The sequence below is a fragment of the Crassostrea angulata genome, unplaced genomic scaffold (genome assembly GCF_025612915.1).
Source record: "Crassostrea angulata isolate pt1a10 unplaced genomic scaffold, ASM2561291v2 HiC_scaffold_124, whole genome shotgun sequence".
Classification (NCBI taxonomy): Eukaryota; Metazoa; Mollusca; class Bivalvia; order Ostreida; family Ostreidae; genus Magallana; species Magallana angulata.
The window spans coordinates 108,652-131,388 of NW_026441679.1; the positions used below are offsets into that span (position 1 = coordinate 108,652).

The 22,737-nt window shown below is 33.3% G+C and overlaps 1 long non-coding RNA gene across 1 annotated transcript; it reads right to left on the bottom strand.

Moving 5' to 3' along the window:
• Positions 1-20,107: 20,107 nt before the first annotated feature.
• On the bottom strand, positions 20,108-22,018 carry LOC128169382 (uncharacterized). The gene is made up of 3 exons (XR_008241528.1): positions 21,964-22,018; positions 21,039-21,089; positions 20,108-20,405 (listed from the first exon to the last, which is right to left on the bottom strand). It is a non-coding gene; the product is annotated as an uncharacterized LOC128169382 (long non-coding RNA).
• Between the last annotated feature and the right edge of the window lie 719 nt (positions 22,019-22,737).

The following is a 22,737-nucleotide window of genomic DNA, read 5'->3' on the forward strand; positions in this document are numbered from 1 at the left end:
TTTTAGAATTACAAATTCACTATTGATTTATGTCTGATGATGTTTCTGATTTGGAATAATATCGCTTTTATCAATTTTTAGAGGGGCTTCTCAATTCACATTCTAATGTTTAATTAAATAAATTGAAGGTGAACAAACTAACTGAAACAGTTCTGTATCTTGTTATTAGATAACCGCTGACCTCTAGGTAGTGCAGCCGCGACCGATTTCCTCGGCCGCGGATGAGGGATCGGATAACTTACGTAATGTTAAAACACACGCAGAGAGCTCAGAACCCAGGAAGATTTACAATGTTTGCAGTATGATGACTAAACTCTAATTAATATAAGTTTTCCCCCTTTAATCCCACAGTTGATCTATCTGTCTGATACTGCTTCAGTTCGAGAATGGCATTGCTTTTATGATTAAACAGAACGATTTCTTATTGACACTCTTTCGTTTAATTCAAATTAAGAAGAGTAAGCTTTAATGTCATTGTGTACGATTCTTGTGTTTGCGGCTAAATAAAATCACATATGACACACGCGATTCTTGTGTATTAGATAACCGCTGACCGCTAGGTAGTCCAGCATCGACCTTGGCGATCGATTTTCTCGGCCGCGGGCGAGATGGGTTATGTAAATACGCACACAACTAAGAATTTAGGTCGATTTGAAATGCTTGCAGTAAAATGACTCAAATTTATTTCATGGAAGTTATTATTTTTTTTAATCTAGTTTATGTATCTCACTAGATAAGAAAAAGAACGTTAATATTTTCTCGGTTTTGATTTTCTTAACGGTTGTCCACTATAGGACCTAAACAGAGGTGACTCCAAAAAAAGGCTGTAAGAAAAACATGTACACGTATACTTTTTAGACACTTTTTCAAATGAATCAAAGCATCCCGTATATGCTGGTACACTTTCAGCTGTTAATTTATGTACGTTATGCGCACAAAGACGATTCGCTTACTTGCCAAATGAATACAGGTACATGTTAACAAGACAAGCTTTTTACACTCATATTACGCATTACCGGTACAAAATAATTTTGTAACGACATTGATAACACAATAATGAACAACTTTTCTATCGACAGCTATAGCGAAATATTAACCATTTATGAGTTATAAAACGAAAACTTTTAAGGGCTCTAGACCCCTAATTTAAGTGGCCAGCCCTTTTTCAATGGTGTCAAGTAAAAGCCCTTGATATTTTGCACATATTTTGTTCTATATGTGTTAAGGGAAAATTTTAAACTAAAGAGCTACATAACAAAAATACAACCAAATATCGGCATTTTTTGAAACACAAATTCAAATTAATTTTTTGAAACTTTAATGGAGGAAAATTGTAAAAACAAAACTCGGAGGACAACGTTCAAACTCTATTTATTTTAAGATTTGTGACTTTGTAACACATGCTGTGAGCGGTTTCAGAGCCTATGCGTGCACAAGAATGCCTATATTTTGCGGAAAAAGGGGAATAACTCGGTACCGGAAGTGTCGATTTCAACGATTTTCCGTAGATATTGAGAAATAGTAACTACCAATAAGCTCTGAAAATTTGAACTTTATAGGACAACAAACAAACAAGATATTTGAGTTTAAAAAAACGTCTAGAAGAAAAAAAAGAATAAAAAGAATTATCAACAGAATCAGTACAAGGTCTTCCGTTGAAAACGGAAGACCTTAATTAACTGCAAAAATAGGTCTTCGCCACATTTGGAAAAAAAATAAAGCCCTTGCACTGTGATCAAGAAACCAATAAAATCTAAACAAATCTTGTTTAAAAACTCATGTGAACATTCTAAAAATAATCACTTAATCCCTCAATTCTGGACAATTCTTTTATCGTGTCAGCCTCTACCGCTCATCGCAACTTTTCGGGCCTTTCCAGCAAGCTCGGAAAAACACTTCGAATGTATTACCTAGGCGTCCATGACAACCCCCTTTTTTACAAAACTTGATATAATTACAACACATTTTATGATCTGTTGAGATGTGAGCTATACTTCATTAAAGGTATCAATATACAATAAAATATAACACAGAAACGACATACAAGACTTCTTACCGATACTTATTCTAATGGGAAGCGACTCCATTTTGTATAAAATTCTAACATCCGGTGATGTTAATACATCGAGGTGTTTTTCCAAACTTGCCGGAAAGGCCAGAGAAGTTGCAATTGCCTCTACCGCATGTGTTAATTTGATATTTGATTTTTTTTTATCCTGCCTTGAACGCTTGGGGACTGTTTCATTTTCTAAATTCGGCTAAATAATGCTTCCAATTTTGGGCTCTCTCTCTCTCTCTCTCTCTCTCTCTCTCTCTCTCCTCTCTCTCTCATTTTATGTGCAACCTTATGAAGATGTCAACTACTTTCTACGATATCTATAAAACCTCTCAGCAGTATTTAGCGGAAATATTCGTGGGTAAATAAAAAAATCTTAAATTGAAACACAAGTCAATCTTACATGTACCGGTCAAAATCTCGAAAAAACAAATAGTTGGAATCGTACAAATTATCAGTAAACATGCACGTGTGATAAAGTACATGTAGAAGAACACGAAGCTACCGCGGATCACTTGTCCACTCGCGCGGGATCTCCTTGGCTACATGTATGTTCTGGGGGTGATCATCATTTTAAGGTTTAATCTTTGTGGTTTTTCGTTGTTTATTTATAACATTATTAGTACATGTATAGTTTTTAGAATATTTTAGAATTACAAATTCACTATTGATTTATGTCTGATGATGTTTCTGATTTGGAATAATATCGCTTTTATCAATTTTTAGAGGGGCTTCTCAATTCACATTCTAATGTTTAATTAAATAAATTGAAGGTGAACAAACTAACTGAAACAGTTCTGTATCTTGTTATTAGATAACCGCTGACCTCTAGGTAGTGCAGCCGCGACCGATTTCCTCGGCCGCGGATGAGGGATCGGATAACTTACGTAATGTTAAAACACACGCAGAGAGCTCAGAACCCAGGAAGATTTACAATGTTTGCAGTATGATGACTAAACTCTAATTAATATAAGTTTTCCCCCTTTAATCCCACAGTTGATCTATCTGTCTGATACTGCTTCAGTTCGAGAATGGCATTGCTTTTATGATTAAACAGAACGATTTCTTATTGACACTCTTTCGTTTAATTCAAATTAAGAAGAGTAAGCTTTAATGTCATTGTGTACGATTCTTGTGTTTGCGGCTAAATAAAATCACATATGACACACGCGATTCTTGTGTATTAGATAACCGCTGACCGCTAGGTAGTCCAGCATCGACCTTGGCGATCGATTTTCTCGGCCGCGGGCGAGATGGGTTATGTAAATACGCACACAACTAAGAATTTAGGTCGATTTGAAATGCTTGCAGTAAAATGACTCAAATTTATTTCATGGAAGTTATTATTTTTTTTAATCTAGTTTATGTATCTCACTAGATAAGAAAAAGAACGTTAATATTTTCTCGGTTTTGATTTTCTTAACGGTTGTCCACTATAGGACCTAAACAGAGGTGACTCCAAAAAAAGGCTGTAAGAAAAACATGTACACGTATACTTTTTAGACACTTTTTCAAATGAATCAAAGCATCCCGTATATGCTGGTACACTTTCAGCTGTTAATTTATGTACGTTATGCGCACAAAGACGATTCGCTTACTTGCCAAATGAATACAGGTACATGTTAACAAGACAAGCTTTTTACACTCATATTACGCATTACCGGTACAAAATAATTTTGTAACGACATTGATAACACAATAATGAACAACTTTTCTATCGACAGCTATAGCGAAATATTAACCATTTATGAGTTATAAAACGAAAACTTTTAAGGGCTCTAGACCCCTAATTTAAGTGGCCAGCCCTTTTTCAATGGTGTCAAGTAAAAGCCCTTGATATTTTGCACATATTTTGTTCTATATGTGTTAAGGGAAAATTTTAAACTAAAGAGCTACATAACAAAAATACAACCAAATATCGGCATTTTTTGAAACACAAATTCAAATTAATTTTTTGAAACTTTAATGGAGGAAAATTGTAAAAACAAAACTCGGAGGACAACGCTCAAACTCTATTTATTTTAAGATTTGTGACTTTGTAACACATGCTGTGAGCGGTTTCAGAGCCTATGCGTGCACAAGAATGCCTATATTTTGCGGAAAAAGGGGAATAACTCGGTACCGGAAGTGTCGATTTCAACGATTTTCCGTAGATATTGAGAAATAGTAACTACCAATAAGCTCTGAAAATTTGAACTTTATAGGACAACAAACAAACAAGATATTTGAGTTTAAAAAAACGTCTAGAAGAAAAAAAAGAATAAAAAGAATTATCAACAGAATCAGTACAAGGTCTTCCGTTGAAAACGGAAGACCTTAATTAACTGCATATATTGCTCTTATCGAGAAGGTATAATTGTTTTCATTCATATTTTAGATTTGATATCGCTGAATAGAGTAAAACCCGAGACACATTTCAAAAAACGAGCAACGGCGGACTTTTTTTTTGGGGGGGGGGGGGGGGGGCTAAAAATGGGATTAATTGGGTGACAGTCGGCAGTTCTTCAGCCGTTGTCTTGGATGATGTCGTATTCATTTTTCGTCGGCCGACCAATTTTGTGTCCATCGGGCCAAGTTACTTTTTTTTTCTGCGTCGGTGGCCGATTTCTTCAGTTAAACCAGTCGTTCAATACTAGTAGTCCATCGAGCAATTCTCGATCATCTTCCGACCTTCGGAAGACAGTTCTTATGTCTGTCGTCGCTCGGTCGATCGACATTTCGGCATTTGGATTTTCGTAAATGTCGGCCGACTGACGATCGAGGGTGAACTGGTCTTTGGGGGCGATTTTGACAAATCGGCTGATGCACGGACGATCAACCGTATAGGATTAGGTTTAACATTTACCGGCTATCGGTTAATATACATGATATATAAGCGGCGGTCAGGCGCGGAACCCTTTTCCTCGATAAATTGAAGCGTTACAGGTGAATATTCAGCAATTGCGAACTTGTCTATTTAATCGGCCGACCATCGGTACTAGTCGAAAGTAAGAAAAGATCACGGAAGACGAAGACAATATGACAATATGTCTAACGTCTGTTCTGGTTTTACGATTGATTAAACTTCTTCGATCACATATGACGGGTACAAATGGACTTAAACATAAACTGTTTACTTAAAGAGGAAATTATTAGTGCTTTGATCAATCACTTCAATATGTCGGCGATTCTGTTATGATCTCAACAAAAATCCACTGTAAAAATTTTATATAATCGTTTACATCTAAATAGTGTGTGTGTTGTAATTTTCTATTTATTTATTTATCAATTTATTTATTTTTCGGTTGCAATTTCTATTCCTTTTTTCCTTTTGGCTTCTCTTACGTATACAAAAAAATATTTTAGATTTTTATAAGATAAACCCTCTTTCACCGGTAAAAACCGCATGTTACGCCAGGTAACTGTCAGTGTTGGATTGCGTTGTTTGAATTACGTTGTTAGAATGTGCAATTTTCTAATCCTTTTTGCTAAAATTCACATTGTTCACAGTTATTAACCGTCACCATTTTCAGTATATGAATTTGTTATGATACAGAAAATAAGTAAGTTAAATATAAAAGTGGTTAATGCATGTGAAAGGTTTTAATTTCAGCAAAGATTGTTCATATTTCTTTATATTATAACGATTTTTGGACATCATTCCATGTTTAGCGTACACTAGTGACGTCATAATGAAAAATGACGTCATTTTGGTGCCTGTAGAATTTAGCCAGTATCGAACTTAGTACAATGCACCACATCAAAAAACAAAAGTAAGACGTTGTAAATATGATAAATTTTGCGGCCAAATACGGCTAATAACGTCCCTTGTTCTTTGCACTTGCTATGCAACAATATGATGCACATCTGTCTTCTTTCATATCCATTGTTAATAATCGCACTACTAACTTGCTTAAAGGAATTCAGTTGAATACTAAAGTTATTAACAACATTGCTGCTGCAGTTGATGCTAAATTTGTTCAAATGGAGCATGCCATGACTAATGTGTCATCTCTTTTGATTCAACAAATAAATGAAGCAAATGTATTGAGAAGCAATTTGGACAATTTACAATCTGCAATTCAAAATTTAATTGAAGGAAAGTTATCTCCCTTTCTTATTCCAAAACAAAAATTGAAATCAGTTATACAAGATATTTCAAAAATGCTCAGAACTTCACACAAAGGATTCTACCTAACTCATACTAATCCCACGTACTATTACTCACATGGTAAATTCCTCTACGCACGAAATAATAAGCATGTCTACCTATCTGTTAAATTTCCCATTTCCACTCACAAGGCCCCAATGCAACTTTACGAAGTTACCTCCCTTCCTGTTCCTATTAATATTTCCTCATCACATGCTACCCAACTTCTTAACATGCCAAAATACTTTGCAATTACCAAGCACCATGACTACTACCTCAACCTTAAATCTGATGTTTTACTTAACTGTGTGCATGCAGGTCCCACTATCCTTTGTGATCATAACTTACCATTGAAGCCTATAACCAGTAAGGATTGCTCCATTGCACTTTTTAACAATGATGTCAAGGCGATTCATAAACTCTGTAACTTTAAGTTCATTCCAAATGTGTTGAATTCCAACATCATTGAATTATCCCCAACATCTGTATTGATTTATAAGATTCAAAGTTTATCACTTGATTGCCCAAAAGAAAAGAAAGTGATTTCAGGTTGTGCATTTTGTATCATTCATGTACCATGCAAGTGTTCATTGTCAACTGATTCTTTATATTTACCCCCTCGTTTAGTGAATTGCTATCAATCCCAGCAACATTTTACAATTCTGCATCCTTTCAACCTTGCTTTACTTCAACAATTTTTTGATGAAAACAAACTTGCAAATTTATTAGGTGATACTATATTCCCTAAGCCTATTGATTTGAAAGTCCCATTGTTTAAAATTTTTAACCATTCCATGGATAAAGTCATTGCTGATGATCACAGGTATCAATTAAGTTTAAATAAAATGGCTGAAGCAGCAAAGAAAGATGAGACAATTTTTAAGCAGTTATCAGAACCTCTTATTGATGGATTGATTAATGTTCCTTCTTCCTGGCCTGACACCAATGCTATTTCAATATTTACCACTATGGGAGGAACAGTTGTCTTTCTGATTTTCTGTGTTTTGGCTTTAATCAAATTAAGAAAACTCAAAATTGAATTATTAATCTTACAACAAGTGGCACAAGCAAATTCTCAAACAATTCCTTCATTTATTTATCAAGCTAAAACAACAGCACCTGTTTTGAAAGCGCCAGTGTCTATTGAAGAGTTGTTAATTTCTGAGATTTCTTGGATTCATGCAGTTGTTATCCTGCAACATTCACGATAACAAGAACTTTATTTCTATTCTACTAACAGCTCAGTATTTCTACAGATCATTTCTCCTATAGAGAGACGATCTAGGTCATTTTGACAGCTGTTCCGTGTAACCCCAATGGTTTTGTTAGTAATGTTTACATGTGTATCGATCAAAAGAATCACATGCAGACGACAGAATTTTTCTTTGGATTTTTAATACTCTTTACTTATTTATAAAATATCTTTGAATCATGTTCCTAATATTTTAAGGGCAATTTAATACGATAATTACTGCTACACGTTATATATTTTATGTAAAAACACGCAGTGAAAAAGTGCTAGGGAGGTCCTAGGAACAGCCGTATTGATCTCTTAAAAATAAACATTTGAGGCAATACACATCGTTTTGACTGGAACTAACACGTGAAATTGACATGGTTTTCAAACTTTTTACGGTTTGAGGTTGTACTTTCATGATCAGTGCGAGACAAATAGGTATTTCTGATCTGATAATTTACTGATGACGTTCGTGGTATATTGGAGAATAATGTCCGCGGCATCTCTTTGATCTCGGCAATAACTGTAGTAGAATATCTTTTACCTTTGGAGATCAAGACCATCTAAAGAAACAATTTTACAATTGGAAATTAAATCTGGTGGTAAATGTGCAATAATTCCTCTTTTGACCTTGCCTTTGTGTCCATCTTATTACAAATTTCAGAGCCCGGTCATTAGAAATTTAACAACTTCCCCAAATTTTCTAAATTTCAAACTTTTTGCAGACTGGGATCAATTCGACGTTATTGATAAACAATCTTCCAAAACAATCCAAATTCCGAAAGTAATTACTTTGAATTGGCTTAATCATTCAAATGTGACAAAATTTTTAAAACAACCATATTGTGCATATGTTATGGTTACACACCAAGGTTTTAAAACAATCATAACTCCCTCCTCCTTAAGTCAAAACTCTTGTGACTTGTTTACAATTGTTTAGTTAACTTATCATACCTTCATTTTCAGCAACCAACATGAGTGAGTTTTATCTTTTTATGGGCATTAATTGACTTGAATGATAAACAGGACTTGATGAGATTTGAATTCTTTTTCTGCAAATAAATATTTTTTTTTATACTGTGCAACATGTAGTGTAGTTCTATGTTATGTATATATGTTTTATTTGTTTGCTTATTTGTTTTATTTGTCTACCATTTTTGTGTTCTATAAATGCTGTTCTTCTTATTAATAAATCTAAGAAGAAACTTGATTGGCATAATGATACCTGTGAATTTTCACTATATTCAGCAACATTTTTTTTTATTGCTCAATTGTACATACTTATATTAGGTTTTTATTTTAATCTCTACGTGTTTTATTTTTGGTTTGGGGACCAAACCTATTGTGGCCAGGGGGGTAATTTGTCATGTAATCATTTTCAACTTTAGATTGAAAATTAATAAAAGACATTTGTCGTGGAGAAAAACTTACAGTTTTTCAATATACTTATTCATCTCTGAAATATGTATTTAAATTTAGTAATTCAAACAGATAAATTTTCATTTCTTTGAAATATATTCTATAATAAATTTAACTATTACAGAATTTAATGATTTTGGTGCTTTAAGAAAAAAAACGTTCAGAAATTTTTATGTATTTTATTTTAGCTTTTGTCTGGTTACTCTGAGGTGTCATTTTATTTATTGCACATGTCAACTTTATTTTATCGGGTATGCCAAACTTAAAGTTTCTTTGTTCTTCTGATAAAAGTTTTTCGAATGTGGGCTTCACAAGATTTTTGAGGTAATTTTGTTGTACATGTTTTTATAGCATCCATTTGATTTAGTCCATGAGTGATAAGTTCTTTGTTACGGGATTAACGATGCCCCTAGAATTATTTACCTGGCCAAGTGTTGTTTAATTAGTTGCGTCACAAAGACTTATAGATTAAGTGGACACGCATTGACCAAATGTTCTTTTGTAATCTAATTCTTTTTTTTGACAACCAATATCTCCAGAATCATTTTTGATTGGTTAAAAAGGACATTTTAGAAATTTGATTCAAACAGGTTGCGCGTCCCGGCTGGTCACTTTTCATCATTGAATAAAACCAGCCTAAAAACATCATCATGTAGTTCCAAGTATTTACGTTTTAGACCTAGATAGAATTTTAGCAAAATGTAAATTTCAATGTTTTCTCTGAATGTATCAAATGTTATAATAAACTAATGCAATGTTCTTTGTGCCTATAATTATTTAAAATTTCAAACTTATTTTATATACACATCATACCTCTGCTATAACAATGTTCTTGACTTATATTCTCAAGCTGTCCATCCGTCATGTCACCTAAAGTTAGTAAACACACATTTCTGTTTGCCGACTCCGTGGGCGTGTCCATATTTCATTGCCGTCTTGTTGCTCTCAATGTAACTTTGTTCTTTTTTTTCATAATCAAAATCTCCCATTCAAAAATGTTTTAAAGATTAAGATCTCTTTCAATAGTTTTCTCCCTCTTTTTTAAAAGAGCTGTACCTATACAATTCGTCCCCGACAAAAACAACCGTTCCCGGAAATACGTTCTACGAAGTGTAAAAATTGATGTAGTGCAAGACCTTAATGAACAAAAAGTCACTAAAGTTCAAGGTAGGTAAAAATTTATAGTTGAAAAAATTTTCAATTCTATTGTTTTTGTTTTTTTAATATATATCCTGCAAAGCTGACTTAAAATTGGATATGGTGTTTTAAAAATATTCTTCTCCAAAACAACTAAGTTTGACACAAAGCACCATTGGGAATGGGCTTTTTAGTTTTAAAAAAATGAAGGGGCTGTTCGTCTTTCTTTAGGTATATTGTTTAGAAAGAGAAAAGAGTAACGGATTTCTTTTTTTAACGTTTAAAAGTATTCGTCGTTAGAAACACTGAACCAATTTAAATATCATGCTAAGAAGAATGCTTTGTGTTTGTTTAACAGCCAGTTTAAGGTGGCTCACTACACCGTGGAATATCTTCTGAAATCAGCAGAAAATTACTTGATTATGATAGATATCATAATGGATAAGTCTTTAATGGATATGTAATGGATAAGTATTTAACTCTAATAGGCAAAAAATGTGCAATTTTGGATGAAAAATTACATTTTACAAAAATTAATTCAGTTAACATGAACAATAGCTCTAGGCGGACTCGAACTCACGATCTGCGGTTCAGAAGCCCAATACTTTAACCACCGAGCTACGAAGATATACAGCCCAATCGAACGATATAACCAGTTTAACAAAACATATTTATCGCCATCTTGTGACGTAGAGTCTTAAAAAGTATAAGTGTAGGTGTAGTGAGTTACTTTAAATGAACGATGAGTTCTCCTTAAAGAGAAGAAATATTAAGAATGAGTGAACATATGGTGTGAGAATTGAACAATAATCTCCTTCAGTAGCAAACATCCCATATTACTACTAAGTAACTTTTTTTTCAAATGATAAGAACAAGGGACGTTATTGGCCAAAAAATGCCGTGTTTTAAAATCTAATGATACCTACCATTTTCAAAAGCCAAGAATAAACAAAACTCAATGGTATATGATTTATTCATATAACTTTAGTGTAAGTATGATACATTTTACGTTAAACACGGCGCCTTTTTAAACCGAAACGTCGACATTTTACGAAGCCTTTAACGCGGCGTCATAAACATGACGGACAGGCTTAACTAGATTTTAACACAACCAAACATTTCTCTTATTTTTTTTTTATTTTTTTTTTTGGTATTAGTATTTATTTCCTAACTTTCCATTCCCTTTGTTTAGAATAAGAATTTCGTATTAACAAACCCGACATAGTTAGGGAATCGGTACTGCAGAGAAATACTCAAAAGCCAGTAGAGGTAAATGAATATATTATTTACATCCACCAAGTATGATTCCCTCTATTTTATTACGAAAATGAATTGTACATTCATAGCTCTGTTGAAATTGACAGAACTGAAATATAAACGATCCAGTTCGTACTAGTTTATCGATCGGTCGAAACCTTCAGCAACCTAAGAAAAACCCCGGACTACACGAAATAATTATGGTGATGTCAGAATCAAATTCCAATAGGAGACGATTTGGCTGTTTCTTATACCTAACGTACTGATGTACGTAACAATAATTTTGTTAATTTTTCTGACTTTTTTTCAACCAATTTATTAATTTGTTGATAGAAACAATAAATTAGCGATCAATGCAGAGAAAAGGAACGCGGGTAATGTATTTTTTTTTTCCGCAATGTCGCCACCTTCATTTACCGCATGAATCACCATAGAAAGCATTTTATTGTTTAATATCTTACTTAAACTTTGTTAGTTGATTTTTTCTAATACACAAACAACTACATGTAATTCAAGACAATCGACGCGCGTGGATAGAACAATTTAGCAACTTTAAAAATGCGGGAATTTCACAAAGAAAATCATTTACCAACCGGTACAATAATATGCAAGAAAACTGATTAATTAAACAGATGAATAATATATTTTAACTTCTATCAAGTATTAAGAACGAGCACAGGTCAATGCATTTTCTTTTCAATCTAATTACGTGTGCTTTGTATAGATAAACCCTATAAACCTGGTCATAGATCGTCTACAAACTTTTAGTCATTGTGTGGAGATCGTTGTTTAAACCGTGAGTCTAGAATAAATAAAATTTATTCAAATAAGACTTTAGTAATTCAGTCACTGTTAGTATGCACAAACATGCATTCAGAGAGAGAGAGAGTTTTAGTTTATTTCTGTTCAACGTATAGAATATATACAAATTAAACTTCACACTCGCGGTGTAAGAATCATATCAAACATAACAAACAATGTAAGACTTCTATTATCTCCGGACTTGAAAAACAAAGGAACGACACGTTTTTGTTGTCGACTCGCGGAAGGAGCATGTGATGCAGCTAACGGGCTGAGTATATATTTAGCACGTGGACTCTGAAACTGCTTGGTTGAATTTCATCATAATATGCTATTGTGCATTATTTTATCGATTTAAGGATTTAATATATGACAACTAGATTAAATAAATACCTTATATTAGTGATTTTAAATTAAATGTACGTAAAGGTAAGTCTTCTCTCTCTCTCTCTCTCTCTCTCTCTCTCTCTCTCTCGTTTCTTGGAACAAGTGATGTAGCCTATAAACAAACGGTTTCTAAGTGGTTTGATAAAGATGAAGTCTAACATTTTAGACAAGATCACGAAAGACACTTTATCTACTGATTCACTAATTCTGCGCGCTAAAAAAATGAATATTTACATTTTTCAGTGTCTTTGCCTGTGATAACACTACGTATCGATTTGGTACTGTATAGTCCAATAAATTCAAATGACGTATAATTGGGGCGCAAGTGGGGTTTGATTATATATATTCAAATAATTAATCGTACAATTGCTGAAAATTATATGAATATATAAGTAATAAGATATCATTCTTTGAATATAATGGGGTGATAATTTCGGTCGGGGTGTGATCTAATCTATCATAAAGCCCGTCGAGCTTTATTGGATTTGATCATGCCCCGAACTAAATTATCACCTCATAATACTCAAAGAACGATTCCTTATTCCGTTAATATACTGGTGTATGAAACATGTGCATGTTTTATAGGGAAAAAAATAGATACTAGTAAATATAAAAATGTTTTATAGTAAGAAAATATAAGTTGAAATTAACTGCATATATTGTTCTTATCGAGAAGGTATAATTGTTTTCATTAATATTTTAGATTTGATATCGCTGAATAGAGTAAAACCCGAGACACATTTCAAAAAACGAGCAACGGCGGACTTTTTTTTTTTTGGGGGGGGGGGGATGGGATTAATCGAGTGATAGTCGGCAGTTCATCAGCCGTTGTCTTGGACGATGTCGTATTCATTTTTCGTCGGCCGACCAATTTTGTGTCCATCGGGCCAAGTTATATTTTTTTCTGCGTCGGTGGCAGATTTCTTCAGTTAAACCAGTCGTTCAATACTAGTCCATCGAGCAATTCTCGATCATCTTCCGACCTTCGGAAGACAGTTCTTATGTCTGTCGTCGCTCGGTCGATCGACATTTCAATTTTCTTAAATATCGGTCGACTTACGATCGAGTGTCAACTGGTCTTTGGGGCGATTTTGACAAATCAGCTGATGTACTGACGATCAACCGTAGACGGATTAGGTTTAACATTTACCGGCTATCGGTTAATATATAAGCGGCAGTCAGGCGCGGAACCCTTTTTCTCGATAAATTGAAGCAATGCCCACGAAGTTACAGGAATTGCGAACTTGTCTATTTAATCGGCCGACCATCGGTACTAGTCGAAAGTAAGGAAAGATCACGGAAGACGAAGACAATATGACAATTATGTCTAACGTCTGTTCTGGTTTTACGATTGATTAAACTACTTCGATCACATATGACGGATACAAACGGACTTAAACATAAACTGTTTACTTAAAGAGGAAATTATTAGTGCTTTGATCAATCCTTTCAATATGTCGGCGATTATTTTCTGTTATGATCTCAACAAAAATCCACTGTAAAAATTTTATATAATCGTTTACATCTAAATAGTGTGTGTGTTGTAATTTTCTATTTATTTATTTATCAATTTATTTATTTTTCGGTTGCAATTTCTATTTCTTTTTTCCTTTTGGCTTCTCTTACGTATACAAAAAATTATTTTAGATTTTTATAAGATAAACCCTCTTTCACCGGTAAAAACCGCGTGTTACGCCGAGTAACTGTCCGTGTCGGATCGCGTTGTTTGAATTACGTTGTTAAAATGTGCAATTTTCTAATCCTTTTTGCTAAAATTCACATTGTCCACAGTTATTAACCGTCACCATTTTCAGTATATGATTTTTTTATGATACAGAAAATAAGTATGTTAAATATAAAAGTGGTTAATGCATGTGAAAGGTTTTAATTTCAGCAAAGATTATTCATATTTCTATATATTATAACGATTTTTGGAGATCATTCCATGTTTAGCGTACACTAGTGACGTCATAATGAAAAATGACGTCATTTTGGTGCCTGTAGAATTTAGTCAGTATCGAACTTAGTACAATGCACCACATCAAAAAACAAAACTAAGACGTTGAAAATATGATAAATTTTGCGGCCAAATACGACTAATAACGTCCCTTGTTCTTAAATTGTGTTTAGATCATGATTAAAAGTGTCCAGTAAGGGTTCATGACTTGTTCAAAGCGCAGTAAAGAATTAAAATAGAAAATGTCAATTGATAAATTCATCTTAAGATTCGAAAGGTTATTTTTGTAAAAAAATAAAATAAATAAATGTACAGTATGTAAAGCTATAATATCAGGTTACATGTTTAAAAATTTAGTATTTACACTTTTGGTTTGAATGAGGCGGGGTTTTCTTTGAGGGGCGAGGGGCAACTATAGGAATATAGTGTTTAAGTATTTTCCTAAACTGACAGCTGTGGGTTGTGGGTTAGAATACAGGCAGCGATGGTCGTAATAAATGAAAAATAACAGAGTAGAATTTGGAGATAAGGGGAAAAGAACGCGTAATTATGAAATAATGCCAGCTCTAAATGTAGTGATTGGTAACATTTTCATTTTAGCCAAAAGTCGAATATAATGTATCTTTAAAAACTTTTACAAGATTTAGTTCATAAGAAAAACAAGTTCTTTTTATTTTTAGGCATATTAAACATTTTTTTTTCAACTTAAGTATTTATCCTTTAAGAATGATAAAAAGTGAATTAATTACATGCTAAATGTATGACATGATAAGTTATCTGTCTTGTAGTTTTCAGATAGAGAGTTTGTATCTTTATCGGATGTCCAACTCGAATCGTATTCTACATCCATTAAGCTTTCCTCTGAATCGACATCCGAGTTCTTGCTTACGCCAGTTGGTCAGGACAGTATCGATTATTATCAGATATATCCCAGTTGTAACCTAGATGTCACCTCTACAAATGTTGGAGAGATAATAACTTACACCATTGTTGTATCAGGATGCGAAGAGGATACCAAACTGTGGCTTAGCGACCAAGCACGGAAAAATGGTGAACGGATAAAATCTACATATTATTTGACAATAGAGGAAAACAAGGATTCCATGCTGGGAGGTGTAACGACCGTAAGCTTCAACAGATCCAAACTGACGAACGACAATGTAAAGTTGAAATTATCATATTACTTAGATGTTATGCCAAAGGATCCGCGTTCTCCTCGGCCTTGGTATAGATGGTCTTACAACATTATCTAAAATGTACTGGGCTGTTACAAGGGCTACCTCGAAGTTGTTTTATCAAAACAAATCATGAAAGTTTGATGTATGTTAATTCAAGGTTTTAACTGTTGTAAATATTCACAGTGTACGCTTATACGCTTTTACCCATTAAAGAGTGAATTTGATTGATGAAAGTTTATTCCGAATTTAATCCTACAGTTAGCTATATCTTCAAGAAACACTCAACAGAGCGACGTTCATATGCAGTTATATTTGTAGGTAATGTCCAATACTTGGAAAGACAATTCAGATTTTATTTTCAACTTTCCTTACAATTTTTCGTGCATACTTTTTAGAGCTTCTTTGCGTTTTAAATTTCCATTTAATTCCATTTACTTGTCAATAATATTAATATGTGTAAACATTAACGTGATTAATTATGTTTTGCCGTCAACCAGAAAATAATAGAGAGGTTGAGATTTAAAACGTGTACGGGTACGCGTACGTGTGTTAAAATTACACGTATACGTTTTTGTAATTTATAATTTGAGATTTCATAACTTGTAGGATATAAACGTGTACGTAAATTTCGACGCAGTTTTGAGACATGATTTAACTTAATTAATTCCAAATAAATGGTGAATTTCTTATAAATGTGCATGCAAATGAAGTTTAAAAATCAGTTTAATGTATTACAAGAAAATATCCACTCATCAATTACATTGTTTTTTGTTGTAAAAGCTACAAGTTAACGGCACTCTACAAGTTGAAAGAACGCATTGACACCTTTTCGTCACAAAAACGTATAACGTAATGCGAGAGAAATTTAGGTGATTTCTCAAGCACATGTACACATACCCGAACACGTTTGAAATATATTAGAGAGGTTAAGCAAACCAATGAGTGTACGCGTACGTGTATGCGTAGGAAGGAAAATATGTACATTACGTCATCCGTTTGTGAAACAACGAATTTCTACACGTATATACCCGAATGAACATGCATGTACATTGCAAAGTACCCGTAAGGTTGAACTTGTAGATTCTGTTTTCCTGTTTGCTATTTATTTTAACAAATATGTTAACTTTTCTTAAGCCTGAATATTAAATGAGAATATTGATATCCACAAACATGAATTTTCATTAAAATTTAATATGTTATTGGAGTTTTAATACACACATCTCTTCTTCCAAAACATGCAATGGCTCTGTTATTTTATTAATCTGTGATAAATAAAAAACTACATATATTAACAATTATAAACAAAAAATAACGCATGCAGAATTCACAATTTTCGACTGTGACCAAAATTCTCAGCTTAGTAGGAGATGATATATAGAATTACATTAAAACATTTACACGTGCAGGTACACTTTACAACTGCTAAACAAGATAAGTAATGTGAGCTGGTACGCGTAGTTCTGACTTTTAACCTACACGTACAAGTACACGTTGGTCTGCTAAACCTCTCTATTATAAAAAAAAAACACCTGAGTTTCGTATAAGCTTGATATCTTCCGGAAAGTCAGTAAATTGTTATTTAAACATACCGAAGAAAACTTTATTTGTATGCTTTGCAGACTGCCTTAGTTATAAACAAAATAGAGTTATAGAACTTAAAATTTATTGTAGTGACTCAGAGTGGCCAGAGGTGTTTCGAGTTTAAAACCAAGAGGAGTCGAATGCCATCAAAGTCAACGACATATCACCACCGCAAATCGGACGGAATACTTTTCGTAACGAAATCGTGTCTAGTTTATTGTCTATATTTTTTATCTATTTTAAAAAAATGCTGAGAGCTTTTAAATCATTTTCACAATTTGGGCAAAGGTTTCCGTGGAAACGACTTTTAATTATCGTGACGATTAATGATAAAGTATTAGATTGTTAATTAAAAATCACCTTCAATTGTATGGCAATAAACAATATAATTAGTTCTTGAACACGAATGTTTCTATAGAAGTATACTCAATATACGAATCAAATGAAACATCACACATAGCAGTTATAAAAAAATGAAAATGAAATCTTGATATAATATGTTAGGAAATAGGTCTTCGACAATGCTGTCATCACTAACACTGTTGTCAATCATCTGTGGCAAGTCGCTGGCATTTTCTAAGTAAGCACACTCATTTTAACATCAAACATGATATCAGTGTTGTGTCTTGCATTTAGTTACTAGGTTTCATAGGATGGTGGCAACGCACTTTAAAAAAATTATGCACTTTGATTTTTTTTTCAAAGTGCGTTTATTGTTGGTCCAAATCAACGCACTTTGAAGTATTTTTTCAAAGTGCGTTAAGAGTGTAGATGGTCCCAAATTTAACGCACTTTGAAATTTTTCAAAGTGCGTTGTAACATAGGATGGAACGATTTGTGCGCAGACTCCAACTACCCGAGCTCCCCATTTACAGTACCAAGCAGTACTGTTCAATTGTGCATAATAAACCATTTATCTATTAAACTGGGTAAGATAAAAAAAACAAGTATTTGTTGTCATTGTCTAAATGATCTTATGAACTTTTTCCCCGGCTGGTGGGAACATTTCTCGAGCTCAACTGCGCAGGACAGTTAAGGCAACATTTTGCTTTTAAACAGCAGTAAAAGGAGGTCGTTTTGCTTTTGTCTATTCAATTCTGCATAATGAATAGTTCTAAACTATTTTGGGTGTTATTGTAAAGATATGGGTCTCCTTTACTTGACCATGTCTAAATTTGTCGGTCACGTGAATTTTTAGGGTCACGTGGGCGTCTTTTAGACAAAAATCGTCAATGCTAAAATGAGACAAGGGCAAGGCAAAGAAATTTAAGAGTAAGTAATATGGCAACATATTCAAAATTATCCATACATCATAGAAATCAATGCTCATTCAGTTGTAAAGTTTACTAGTTATGTAAATTTCTTTAAAAACTGGCTACTTGTTCCTAAAATAGTGCATTTTTGTATATTTTCCTTAAAATTACAAAGTAAACCTTCATCTACCAACAAATGAGCATCAGTTTTTATAAAGAACTCGTAAAAGGGAAGAAAACCATACCAAGTTTAATAATATCTATAGCCGTCTTGCACTTGAACTTTTGCATTTAATTTCTCAATCTAGAAGTCCTCTCAAATCAATACACATTTCAAACGCACAAGTGATCCCAAAAGGGGAGGTAACTCTTTGAGCGATAACTCTTTTGATATAGGCGCGATGTCATTTTATCACATAATCCGAATTAATTTTAAGATATGTTTCAACAGTACATTATGTAAATGGTTATTTAAACATAGTGCTTCTGTTTTATTTTTTTTTAAATGAGACAAGATGGTTACGATGAATCGTCCGCATTTCCTCTGTTGTATCATGGATGTAAACAAAAAACCGTTGTGTATCAGTTCTCTTGGTTAACCGCATTCGCGGAGTTATTGGTTTCTTTATTTTTTTTAGTAATGGGAGAAAAATATATAAGAGCTAATTGTACACAATTATTTGAGGGATTAGATGTCAACAGAGACAAATGAAGCCCCTGATATTAATATACTAACTAAATTGTTCTCAAAATATATATTAAAAAATTAGATATGGAGTATTTTTTCATTATTTATGTGCAGCCTTTGCCCAATGACTGCATATTCTATAGCACTGCTTGGGTCTGTTAATATTATTCTGAGGAGGGGTTTCAAAGGGGTATATAACTTTATTCTGTTTGCCAGGGGCCAGGTACCATGGTGTTTTACTATGTAAATTGTGAATTAAATAAGAATTTGCCACGGGAACTATACATGTAGATCTGCCCATGTATGAGGCCTTTTCCCATCCCCCATAAGCAATCAACAGTATTCACCTTTGTATTACACATGTTACACTTGTAATTAAACACTCATTAAAATTGACTTTTATTTTTATTCAACACATGCAGAATGATTAAGATTAAGGAGAGGGGGAGGGTTAGCATATCTATTCATTCACAAAATAAATTCTAAATGCTCATTTCTCATTACCGAGAAAGGAAAGAGGGTGTGTAAATCCTGCAACAAGGCGATCAAAAGCCATTTTTGGTTCACATCAATATATTGAATTTAAATAAGTCTGAATTATCCTATGTGAGAGACTCTCTCTCTCCCGCCCATTTACATACCATCCCCTTTCCACTTCTCAAACAAAATTATATATAAGGAATAAGGAATCATTCTTTGAGTATTATGAGGTGATAATTTTGGTCGGGGCGTGATCAAATCCAATAAAGACCGAAGGGCTTTATGATAGATTTGATCACGCCCCGACCGAAATTATCACCTCATAATATTCAAAGAATGATTCCTTATTACTTATATTTATATAATTTTAGGCCATCGTACGATTAAATATTTAAATATAAATAAACAAACCCCGCTGGCGCCTCGATTTGGCGTCATTTGTATTATGAGTTATATAGTACAAAATCGATACGTTGTGTTATCACAGACAAAGACACTGGATAATGTAAATATATATAGAAACAATTATATTTGGTTCATTTGTTTTATTAATTCAAGAAGATAAAGGGACTTTCTGAAAGAAAAAAAATTGTGACATCATTTTAACCTGACATATGCATGCAAACTCAAAATTGCAATTTCTTTTTATGATGTCAATGTGTTTATTGTATGACTTCTTAGTTCTTGTCCTCTTCTCTCTTCAAAAACACAGTCTTCCTGTTCCTAAAGTTCAGGTTTTTCTTTCAATCATTTCATCTTGTATATGACACCAGGATAAGGGTGCGGGTAAATGATCACCAATAAGAACATCATTTATGTAAATCTCAAGACAAAGCAGGTACCAGCTAAAATGAAAATTATATATATTTCAGTAAGTTTAACTTGTTATCAAAATGGCTGATAGACTGAAATGGAGGATTTTCTACAATTTGATAGTCAATGGAATTTATTTATCTTAATAAACATTTCATTATGTTTAGATGTGCATTTAATTTTGCACAAATTAAAATACAGCTTTCCAGTTTGATCGATTTGAAATTATTCGCATCCTCACCCCTGATATGTGCATGATATTAGTTTAATTGCACCCCTTTATTCTACCCGGCCTGACCTTAAAAATGCACATCTCTCTCTCTCTCCTCTCTCTCTCTCTCCTCTCTCTCTCTTCTCTCCCTCTGTCTCTCTATCTCTCTCTCACACACACACAACTGATTTGATTGATTATTATAATATTATATAATGCTGGTGCAGTGAGTGTGAATTAAAACATACCATGTATTGTTGATTTGTTGATGAGCAATATTCAAAATTGTAGATTTATAAAAAACATAGGTTTATATCAATCATTTTAAAACATTAAATGAAACCATTCGTACTTGAAAATACTTTTTTTAATTGAATTGTCTCATAGAATAATCAGATTGGTCATTATTTCAATGATAAATTATTGAACTTATACATGTATGTTATTTACTTACATTTTCTTCCAGCCTTTTTTTTCAAATCAGTGTGACGCTTTTCAAATGACTCTGCAAATAACAAAATATAATTATGAGAAGTCATACAATTTAGTTTACATGCATATGTATAAGGACATGTCAACAGTAATTTGAACATTTTTGTGAAAGGTCTACATATATTATGCATGGATGGGTAAAATGACCAACACTTCAAATTTTATTTGAAAGCTACATATGCACATTCTACACAAACAATACCATATATGACCATGAATGTAGATTCCTCATTTAGAGAAAATCAGATGGAGACATGCAGTCATTTGTTTATTATCATTTGGGTTTTTTTATTACCAATAGTACAGCATCATAAGTATGAACCCAGGTGACAAGATTTCAAACAGTGTTATGGTAGTAATATATTGAGTTCTAAATACAAACTAGTAATTATAATTAAGAATTAAACTGGATGAATGTGTAAAAAATATAAATGAACTGTCATGGAAGAATTTTGAACACAGTAGAAAGGTGTTATTGATCAGTTGTTCATCAATTTCCAGGAAATGAAATCAGCATCTTTTAGCCTGCACTGTACTGATTTTCAGAAAATCAAATCAGCTGTTTTCACACAGTCTTTGTATTGTTTACTTACAAATTGAAATAAAAACAAACTGCTGTGTAAAGCTAAATATTGTCAGTACAAGTACTATGAACTGATTCGTGTCGATTGGTTAAAATGATCAATAATATAACGGACTGGCAATAAAGCTACATGTACAATGTACATTGTATAGGCCTAAATGTAAACAATGCAGTCTCTCCTCATGTTTTGAACGAAACAACACATTAAGTCTATCAGAAATGCATCAACAGTATAAAATCACAATAAAATAGTTATTAAGCTATCTGGTATATTACAAATACACTATATATCTATTCTACATACCTGATAAATCATCAAAAGATCGCCATCATCGGGAATACCAGCTACACGTGTTTACATCGTCTGACGAGCGCTTTTAGGACGTAGATTCACACCCATACGACAGATGCGTTATGGAAATTCTTCGTATATTCTTATTGTTGTAAACTTATAAAAACACACATGAGTGATTCGTAGTTATATTTTGCTTCTGAAGTATTAAATCAGCCATATTTTATGCTTGAACTGCTGTTTTCGCTATATGTTCTATATATGGTAATACAGAGGCGGGGCGTATATTATGACGTCATAACTCATTATCCCTTCATTAGCATATCAAAACGATGTGTTGCCTTATCTGTCCTGCGTGGCACGACATGTGCTGCCATTTGTAAATAACAAACATCTGCACAACACTGATGACATCTGAATAAGTTCTATAAGCGTTTTTACGAGTTAAATTTAGAGGACATAATAATTTTTTAAATCGGATAAAAACGAGATTTTAACAAAAAAGAAAAAGAATAAACTCGGAAAATTTGTTTGAGTCGGCGGGTTTAAATTAAGATCGGTCGGTAAAGCGGAAACAAACCTATTATTTGTTAGGCCTTATCAGCTTACCGCTGATTGGCTGCTGGTGCAGACTAAATTACATGTATGCACGGACAGAACAACTTATCAGAGATTGAAAAATCCACCGTGTTTCTCGTGACTGCCGGAATTTGGGTATTTTTTGAAAGTGTATACTTGTGGCAAAACATACATACAGTATACATAGCTCTAAGAAGAAAATTTGGG